We start from the raw sequence: 8030 nt of genomic DNA, 5'->3' as shown, positions 1-8030 counted from the left end.
TGTGTTTGCAAGTGTCTATGCAAATCAGGAAAAAACAGCTCTTGTCCCTGATTGGTCATTCACTGGTCATTGTTCAAGGATCCTAAAGTTTCTGCTCAGGTCATTATTTGCCCACCAGCAACCTCCAGTTAATTGTGAGGCTTTTTCGTAATAGAGCGTTTAGTCTTAATGCTGTGTCTTTAAAGAGCTGCGAACAGAGTTTTCTTTTTTTTAAGTTGAGGGTGGGTAATTTTGGTTTTACTCTAGCGAAAATATTTTTCAGGTTTGGAAAAATTTGCGTGACACCAAGAATGATGAACACTTCAGCCGTGTCATGTATCTGCATCCTTCACGTAAGTGTTAGTATGTGTATTATATAATTAAGAGGACGAGCTGTTAAAGCATTTCTGTCATAAGCACACAGTATTGTACAAACAAGGATACGATTTGTTTGTTGTTTTTTGGGATTTTATCTTTATTAAGCTGTTTATCTAAAGAACTTGACATAAATAATGGTTTTAACCCAAAGGAAAACACTAGCAGTAAATCAGTTATTACTGATTGTTTCCTGTTTGTTGGTTTGTTACTGAACTATGTTTTGTATAGATGGTCCCTAAATCACCAAGCACTGTGCTGGTGAAGTCTGTTTTAGGAAAATCAAACAATGTTGTTGCTATTTTTGGATATCTCTGATTATCAGTGACAGTGCACACTCCAACCACGTTATATTTCTAAACATATTAGTTTTGTTTTTTTCTGTGTATGCTTATGATTTTGAATTGTTAACAGGACATCTTTTGCAGTCATATAGTTTAACACCACCTCAATAATGCACAACTGAAGTCAAAAAAAAAAAAAAAAAACCAATGTAATTGTCAGAGGAAACACTAACACAAACAAGTCACAAAAAGTAATACTGTACACTGCACCTTGTTAGAGACGACGTTCCAAGCTTGTCCAGTAGATGGAGACATTAACCAAAGAAATAGGGCGCAAAGGCTTTTTTTTTTTTTAAACAAACGTGTTTTTCCGGTATGTATTTTGTGACAGTCATATATTTGTACGAATAAACTGGTGTATAACTAAGAGAAATTCATTTTTCTATCTTAAACTATAAACATTTATTTAAAAAAATAAATCTGGGTGTCTTACATTGGCTGTTAATATGGATCATTCCATGTTTCATGTCCAAGTGAAATTACTGCATGGACTGTGATATAGTTTTAATAAAAACTTGTGTTGTTTAAGCAGCTTAAAATATTTAAACTTTCTATGTGTAGAGTGGTACTTCAAATGTCTTGTACCTTAATGACGTCATCTTTAGTAGTAGTTGTACAGCTTAGTCACGAGTGTTGTTCCTTTTGAGTAGAGGAGGTCCCTACTTTTACCAAGTACTACTTCATTCAAAGTACCGACACTTTGTGTTACATCCAGACTATAAGAACTTTTTTCCCCATACCTCATACCTATGTTTAGTAAAGGGAAGGGATATACTAATCATATACTCTTACATATCTAAGGACTTGTCTTGTCTTGACCCTCCTTTTGTTCAATTTTAATCCTGGCTACCAGAAAGCCTTGCTGTGTGTGGGAGTCTCACCAACCTGTTCCAGATGTGTTGTTTATCCTGTGCTGGTGCACACTGTCGTTTGTTATTTGGCCAACGTTTCTGCTTGGTGATTGGTCTACTGCTGTTCTCATCCATGTACCATCCTTTTTTTTTTTATTTACTCCTGAAAACAGTGTATTTCTGTAGTCGTGTCAGCCAACAACATTCAAAATGATGTTCTACCATCATCTGTGTTGCTAACAAGCTTGTTATTTATTCCGACTTTCCTTCTGCATTTTATATTGATTTGATGACTTATTAGGATTTCTGGACTTTTAACCGGCCTGAAATGCTATGAATTGATATTCAACTAAAAGGTCAGAATACACTAAGTCGGGAAGCAGCCAATAAGCAGAGAGCAGCTGATGGTGGTCAGTGAGACAGGATCCACCTTGTTATGGTAACACAAGAGAAGGAGTCAGACAATGCATGCAAAGTGCTTCCTTTGGTGCAGGTGTTTTTTGACAGCTTGTTGCAGACCAAGATATATAATATAATAATATAGGTTAAAAGAAAAAATATAACTTGGACTACCACTGGACAATATGTGCTTGGAATTGAAGTGGATATGTATTTTATATATTTTTTTTACTTTAATGACTTTTTCTATGTTGTTGCTAACGTACTTTACGGTAGAATTAACTGGAAACTACAGACCATGTATGAAATAGTTATATTCTTCTTCCTGCATTTTTCTGATTGTGAAAAGTCTCAAGTTAGATTATTATGTTATTTATACATTTTTGCAAAATTATTACCAGAATCAAATCAATAAATACAACCAAATGAAGTGAAACCCTAATGATAAAGGCAGCATCAATCAATGACTGGCAAGATCTTTCATGATCTTTAAATCATCCTGAGTTTATCTTGAATATTGTTTGTTAAAAAAAAAAACAGAACTAAGCCTGAGCTTTTCTATCCACAGGCACAGATCAGTGCGGTGACATGTGGCTGTGTTACCTAAGCTCTGAAAACATCACAGCGGAAACTAAGTCCTGAAGTCTGATCGCTGCAATGACCTGTCAGAGAATGGCATTGATCAGAGCTGTGAGGATCAAAGGACCCTGCTGTTTTCACTGATCTACTCATATACTGATCAATGAAACATAGAGCATTGATTCAAATCCACAAACACGTCAGTCTGACCTGCGTGAGTTCAGTTACGCAACTCTGTCCTGTTGTTTTCATTCCTGGCCTTTGTCGCCTCTCGCTCGCTCTACCATACATCAATACGTGATTAGTTCAATTTTATGCTACGGCTGGATCTGAAATAGCACATGACCTCTTTTTGTCACAGTAGAGATGTGTTATTATGGAGCAACTCTCCACGAGTGTAATGAGAATCCACGGTTTGATTATTGCCGCTGATTCAAATCTTACTTTAACACCTACAGTTAAACCTGCAATCACTGTTTCAGGTCAGATAATAAAGCATGAACCGCAGCATGGCTGTTTTTTGTTGCACCACTTTTGTGAGCCTGCATGTGTAGAGGACTAGGGTGGAAGCCTTTAAAAGAGTTTTTTATGTAGAGGTCTGGTGACATTTTTCTGAAATGATTTCTTCTGAAGATATCAAATTTCCATCTGTGCCTATCAGGATCAAACTGGTGACATTCTTACTGTAAGGCAGGAGCACTTACCACTTTCTACTACCATGTGGCCCATGCCTCCCTTTGTGTTGAATAATTGTGTAAAGTCCAGGACTGTCTGTGAGAAGTAGCTGCCTATTATCAGTCTATACTTTCATCCTCCACCCACTCCGCTAGGCCTCACCAGGGTGTTATAAAGTTTTCTTTAAAACAAAAAGGTTTTCATTTAATACTTGAAAAAAAAAACCCTCTTGACTAATCTACCATCTCAGCTTTTTATTTACAAATACAATTTCCCCCAGTGCTGCAGATACTGACGTCTGTAATCAAAGATTGCAATCTATAAAATGTTGCCACGTTGGAAACACCTAAAACATTATGGGTGTCTGCTCTTGTGTGCTGTTGCCATAGAAGTGAAAGAAAGACTGGAGTGAAAGTGAGTCACTTTCGTGTCTGTAATGTGCGTTATTATGCTTCACAATCTTGTTTTAAAAATATAGTCAGGTAAACGACAATTAGTAGAATTTCTTAAATGACTTAATTTTAAAGAAAAAAACACTTTATTTTTCTCTTATACCTGGCAATGTCATCTGTGGTGAGAGCACTAGGCAGCTAGGAGAAAACCTGGAGAGATGGAGGTCTGCTCTAGAGCGGAGAGGATTGAAGGTCAGCAGGAGCAAGACGTGTGTGTAAATGAGAGTGACGCATGAGAGTGGGAAGACAAAGCTGCGAGGGGTAGAAGTTCTAACAGTGGATGAGATCAAGAACCCACAGTAGGGTCGACCATCCAGACTGATGGACAGTGTGTAGAAGAGGAGAAGATAAGGCTGCTGTCAGGGTGGAATGGATGGAGACGAGTGTCAGGGGTGACATTTCAAAAAGGAGAATGGTGCACGGTTTACAGCAGTGATTCCCAACTAAGGGATCGCTGCACATTAGTGAGACCTGATAGATTGTCAGGTGCACTGTGGAAGATTTCACCTAATTGGTCTGAAAACTGTGTATTCACTGCATATAATTTGTCTACGCTCTTTGAAAAAAGTTTGGACATTCCTGGTCTTTGCCACAGTGACAAGCAGATCAATTAAATTATGTTCCATTAAGTGGCAGCAGATACCTTGAAAAACTAAAAGAGAGTGTGCCTCAGAGCTGTTGAAGATCTTTGTGTGTGGTTTTCTTCAATTCCTACGAGTATATCAGCACTACAGTCAACGAAAGAGGCCCAAGTTTAGAGTCTATTTGGATATTTTGGTTATATTTTGTGATATTTTTGTTTTGTAGCGCGTCATGGGATTTTTCCAATATATCTTATTTGCCATGGCTCAAAAAAGAACAGAGAAGTAGATGCTAAGAAGTAACCAGGCTTTGTAGTTGTGGAGAGATGTACCAAATGTAATTTGTCATACATGAATGACACAGATTGTATAACATAACAAACCCGGTACTTGACTTTAATGCCGTGGCTCATTGGTGAATATCCATGGCCTGTTTTGAAAACCATTACCCTGAACCATCAATAATGCGACTTGACATTCATTTTGTGGCTTCATTTGTTCTTTTTATCCTAATGGCTTGTTTACATGAATAAGTCATAATAAATCATTCACAACAGTTAATCCACTTACAGGATTCCATTCTGGGGCTAATCAGCAGCCCACAGCTCTTTCAGAGTTTCTAAATTTTATTGGAAGCAGTTGAATTGAACAAAACAACAAGCCGTGGTTCGTTGGCTAAAGCTTCACATCCCAATGAGCTGAACATGTGGGCCAAAGATGGTCTGCGGTCTGTGTGCCCTGACACCATTCCTGGTGCCCTCTGATTGTGGGGAAAAGAGATAAAGAGACAAAGAATGGCTAACTGGGGGGAGTGTGTGCACCTCCAGCAGTGTCATGTATTAAAGTGATATATTGCACTGTGTTGTGTGACTGCATCCTACTGGACCTGATAAATGCCCACAAGCCCCTCTGTTGTCTTGGAAGTCACTCACTTCCAGTGGTCCCTAAAAGGAGAACAGAAAGATTGGGCACATCTTGAGAAGATTTTGATACAAGGACAACTAAGTTTAGTTGTCAGCGCTGCATGTGAACACATTGTGTGTAAAGAGCCAATGATGGATGAAGACGGAGAATTCAAGATACAAATGGGACGACACATGAGTTGGTCTTTCATTTCGACTTGTTTAAGTCTGGAACTTTTTTTGTGTGACAATTCAAGTGTGTTGATGAGTAAATCTCAGTTATTAGCTTCCTGTAGCCTTTGTCTCATTTAGCTGTCACTGCCTGTCTCTCTTTATTTGTCCCTGATACAAAAGGCTCCAAACTCTCCCAGTGGGGCTGATAAGTGGGTCAGAGACAGATGGGGGCTTGATTGGTCTCATTAGTCTGGAATGGCTGGAGGTGTTATTAAGATGGGGGAAGATTTAGCTTAAGAAAACAGAGTTGATGCTAACCTGTAGATACTGTAATCTGCAGCAACAAAGCGTGAGTGTGGATAGAGCAAATAAGAGAAATAACCATATCAGTAATAATTCTCCTAGACAGCAAAGGAATCTCAATTTACTCTAAAATGTTTTAAATATACTGTATATTTCATTTAGTAAAATCAAATATAGGACTTGTTTATTCAAATCAGTTTTCATCACAGATCATCTCATATGAATTCTTTTCATTTCTACCCGCAGCAGCAGAATGTATTCAACCCTGTTGAAACTCAGTTGGCTTTTCACCGCAGGAGCTAAATGCTGATTGGATTGTTTTTGGGAAAAAAAAAAAAACTTCAGTGGAAGCTGCGTCTCACTGGGAGTTAGTGGAGCAGTGGTTAGGCTTGTTTATCATGATGATTGGGAAAGACTTTTAAGAAGGTCCATTAGTGCACTGACTGGACACATTTCATGTTAGAAAACAAAGCTAAATAGTTCCCTTCAAAATATCCCTTCCTATAACGCCCAGGTCTGTGGCTAAGCAGTGAGGTTAACCCCAAAATGGAGATTTAACATATTACATTGAGAAACTTTGCCTTTGGACATTAAGGATATGCCTATTCAATCAGACCATAAATGGACTGGTGTTATAAAAAAAATGTTTATACTATGTATGTTAATACAAATCTATTTATTATTACCTTACAGTATGTGTGTTCTATATAATATTAAAGACAACTTTGTAGGTAAAGTGTCTTGACATCTGATATAATTTGATGATATCTAGACTAACATGTACGTACAGATGGAGACACAAGGTGCTAAAGCTGAAGCTTTCAACAGTCACTCTGAGTTTGCCTGCAGGCAGAGCTGCACTTCTGCAAACAGCTGCGTTGATGCGTGTCGCTTCGGAGGGGACTGGCTCGACGCAAAGCGTCTCTCTGAAGAAATAATCATCTGTCAGAGTCGATGCCGCAGCCTGTCTGTTGTTTTCAGTTGCGTGATTACAGATTGACAGTTATCTCTGGATTAGGCATTCGTGCAGAGCGAGGAGCTGATATGGAGAGTAATTGTCTCTCTGGTGTCTTAAAAACAATCTGTTTGACATCACCTGGGTATTTGCACAGAGCATTCTTTGAGTTGTCTTCTATGAAGAGTGAGGAGTCCCATGCTATTACTTTTGTTTGTTTTTACATTGAATCAAATTGGATTTGAATATTTTATAATGCCCCAAAAGGTTCTTTAAATGGCTGAGACAGTTATTTGCTAAAGTCAGTCAGTTTAGCCAATATATTTTGGCGAGTAAAATAAATGATAAACAAAAGCCTAACTGTCTGTCTGTGGATCACGAATACAGATTACTGTCCAAATTCAACATAATAAAAATGAAATGTCCACTATGTCGTCCAATTTCAGAACTACTTCTGGTGAAATTATATTCCTTGAGATATAAATAAAAATCAATTTTAATAGATATACATTTAAATTAACAATCAAAATAAACAAACATTACCATATATAACAGAAACGAACTGCATCTTATTTTCTGACTTTACAAATCGTTAATGCGAAAATGCTCAATGCTGTTCAGCCATATGTAGCTTGGTAACGAGCACTTTTTGAAAATGGGTTTTACTTATTGTGACACTGATAAGATAGGAGATAGGAGTTGAAATTATTACACCTTTACACCACTTTACCTTAATGTATGCTTGCTCTTCATACACCATACAAAATTCATACACTTTTTTTTTCAATTCTCCCCCCCAAAAAACTCCTAATGTTTTATTTATACGAATCTGAATGCACTCGTACGTAGGTAAGTTTAAAAAAATAACCAGTCACTCATTGACCCTCAGGAAAAAAACTCCATCTGGTTGGTGACAGTTCGTCTTATTCCGTTGGGTCACATTGGCACCAGATCTTTTGGGACCAGCAGTTGTTTTTGCTGAAGCTAAACTCCAGCAGCAGGTGAGGCGTGTAGGTGTGACACAGTGGCAGCTTCTTCACAGCCGTGTGGAATCGACATTCAGAGCTGCTTAATTGGCTGTAACCACTTCACATCTGTCTTACCAATTGTCCCACACACGACCCATCCTCATGGATGGATCTGAGGGCTGAGGAGCAACCGTGCATGACTAAGTCTTGACAGAATGATAGCTCAGGTACTTGGAACGTTGGGATACTTATTAGAAGTCGATGTGTCACACGCTGTGTGCTGGACAGAATTCAGCACACTGTTTGCAGGAGTAGTCGTTGGAGACTTTGTTTATGTCCACGTTTTGTCATACCAAGTAGAGGATGAATCGTGGGAGATTTGTATTCTTATAAGTCCTGCTGTAGAGTTTCTGGATCCATTAACAGTGGAGGATAACATTTACAGGTGTTGGAAAATATGACCTTATTCATTGTGGGTGTTGACTTATACCAA

Source organism: Cynoglossus semilaevis, chromosome 15 (genome assembly GCF_000523025.1).
Source record: "Cynoglossus semilaevis isolate Cse_v1.0 chromosome 15, Cse_v1.0, whole genome shotgun sequence".
In the NCBI taxonomy this organism is placed as follows: domain Eukaryota; kingdom Metazoa; phylum Chordata; class Actinopteri; order Pleuronectiformes; family Cynoglossidae; genus Cynoglossus; species Cynoglossus semilaevis.
Note: the sequence above shows the minus strand (reverse complement) of the source record.